Below are 3,072 nucleotides of genomic sequence, written 5' to 3'. Positions count from 1 at the left end.
TCTCTTCTTTCTTACTGGAAAAGGTATTTGAGACACTCCACCTCAGCCTTTCTATGGTTGCATGTGGGATCTTGAAGACTTTCTTAACATATATTGTCAAAAACTTACAACAACACAGATGGACCTTGAGAGCATTATGCTAAGCAAAATAAGTCAGTCATATATAGATAAATATTAAATGACCTCACTCACTTGTGGAATATAATGAACAACATAAACTGATGAACAAAAATAGATCCAGAGACACAGAAGCATCAAACACACTGTCCAACCTCAGAGGGAAGGCAGGGGAGGTGGGGGTGTAAGAGATCAACCAAAGTACTTGTATGCATGTGTATAAGCACAATCCATGAACACAGATATTAGGGGGGGTGAGAGCATTTGCGGGGGGAGGGGTGGGAACCGCTGGGGAGAGGTCAATGGGGGGAAAAGGAGACAGATGTAATACTTTAAGCAGTAAAGAATTTTTTTAAAAAAATGAATCTCAAAACACCAGTCAGAAAGAACATGTGCACCCTTGTGTTCACAGGAGCATTATCTACAATAGTTCTTATGTTTAAGTTGTATAAATATATCAGTCATTTTTTTATGGCTTTATGTTTAGCTTTATGTCAATTGTTTAAGAAATCTTTTCAGAAGATATTCTGTTATATTCATGTATAAAAGCTTTATTGTGGTGCCTTTTAGTTATATTTTTAAATCATGTTTTATTTTTCAATTCCAGTTGACATGTAGTATTATATTACTTTCAGGTGTACACCCCAGTGATTAGACAATACTTAACTTACTAAGTGATCATCTCAATAAATCTTGCACCAAACTGACACCATATATAGTTATTAAAATACTAGAGGCCTGGTGCATGGATTTGTGCACAGGTGTGGTCCCTCAGCCTGGCCTGTGCCTTCTAGCAATCCGGGATCCCTCAGGGGATGTCAAACTGCCGGTTTCGACCTGATCCCTATAGTAGTGCACCAGGGAGGAGTCCAAGCTCAGACTGGGTGCCATGCCACTCTTGTTCATTCTGGCCTCACTGAGCCTGCCGCTGCCACCTCTTGGTAGCACTGCAGTGGAGGCTGGAGAACCTCGGACTGCCACAGCCTCACTCACCAGTCGTGAGCCCGGTTTCTGGCACCTGTTGGTCAGCTGAGCGGTGCTCCCACTCTAGGAGCGCACTGACCACCAGGGGAAGCTCCTACGTTGAGCGTCTGCCCCCTGATTGTCAGTGAGCATCATGGCAACCAGTCATTCAGTTGTTTGGTTGTTCAGTCACTTAGGCTTGTAGATAGATAGATGATAGATAACAACTTGCCAGTCTGGGGATGATCTCCTTTCCTTTGCTTTGTTGGCCTCAATAGATGATTGATAGATAGATAATAGATAGATAGATGATGATAGATAGATAATAGATAGATAGATGATAGATAGATAGATGATAGATAGATAGATAGATAGATAGATAGATAGATAGTTTATTGACTGTATTCCCAATGCTATACTTTAAGTTCCCATGATGGTCCTATAACTATCAATTTGTATTTCTTTTTTTTTTTGTTCTTCCTCTCCCTTCCTCCATGGCACCTTGGCATATTGAATATTTTAAACTGAAGAACTTTGAGAAAACAGAAGAAACAGGGAGATCACTCTGACCACCTCCACCAGGCCATTTCTCTCTGAAACAGGTCATTAAATCCTCATATGAGGGATGCCTTCCCTGTACCAGAAGGAAAGGAGCAGATATACTAAGAAGAACCCTAACCAATAGGTCTTTCTAAGTGTCCCCCAATTTACTACAATAACCTCATACTCCTTAACCATGACTATCTACTCTTCATCAAACCTGGCATAAAAATACACAGGTCTGTTTCTTTGGATCGTCACTTTCTTTTTTTAAAATATACTTTTATTGATTTCAGAGAGGAAGCGAGAGGGATAGAGAGAGATGGAAACATCAATGATGAGAGAGACACATTCACTGGCTGCCTCCTGCACGACCCCCACTGGGGATCAAGCCTGAAACCGGGGCTTGAACTGTGATCTCCTGTTTCATAGGTTGATGCTCAACCACTGAGCTGCACAGGTCAAGCATGGATGCTTTATTTGTATGTATTTTGGCATCGATGATTTAAAAGAAAAAGAAAAGAAAACCACAGAGGTGAGGAAGTTGCACCTGGGCGAAGGGGTAGGGGTGAAGCAGGTCGGTGAGCCAGGATGAGTGGAAAGAATGGGAAACTGAGACCCAGAGCTGAACAAACGCAGAACAATTTACAGGCGACACGGAAGGTCACCTCCCTGGAAAGAACATCGAGGTCTAGGCTGCATTTCAGCTCCAGGCCCAGAAAAGCAGCTGAACCAGGTGGGTGACACCAGGACCAACTGTGATGACTGACAGCCCCCTCCCCTGCTACTGACCAATCCTAGGAGACCCTGGCCCTGAAGCAGCACCCTTAAAACACTGACACATTGAAACCCTCCCCTGAGACCTCCCCTAGATATTTCCGCATTCCAGATACAAGACTCAGGACAAAGGACCCAGGGTGTGCCTTCCCTATAGCCCAGCCACTCCCTGTCCCCTCTTCTTCCTCCATTTCTTCCCCCACAGCCTTGCGTCTCCTGAACCCTAAAGGATCGCATGAGACTTGCAACCAGGGGAGCCCTGGATACCAGCAGCTTGTCCCAGGCTCACCCCAGAACCTGATCCCCAAGCCCCCTTCTCTCTGACTTCCTAAGAGCTAAGGCAGCTCAGCTTAGCTCTCCTGTTGATTCTTTCTTGTCTGATTGTTCCGGCTTTAATAAATGTTCCCTCACAGTTATCTGGAGTCCTGTTGTGAATTTTTTCCTGCACGAAGTCAACTACCCCCACACTACTGACCAACCCTAGGCAGACCTGGACCAGGGGCCAAGCCCCCTTTCCATAACAGGGCGGCAAGGAGGCTTAAATGTGTTCTTTAGAGACAGCTGCCCGGGGCACAGGTTTAGTGAGCCAGGGAGGGGCTGGTGTGGCCTGAAGGACTGAAAATTCCATGCCTGTCAGAATCTTCGAGGCAGTAGGGGTGAGAAGGGGCCAGGGAC

Source organism: Myotis davidii, unplaced genomic scaffold (genome assembly GCF_000327345.1).
Source record: "Myotis davidii unplaced genomic scaffold, ASM32734v1 scaffold2326, whole genome shotgun sequence".
Classification (NCBI taxonomy): domain Eukaryota; kingdom Metazoa; phylum Chordata; class Mammalia; order Chiroptera; family Vespertilionidae; genus Myotis; species Myotis davidii.
This window is presented reverse-complemented; position numbering follows the sequence as displayed.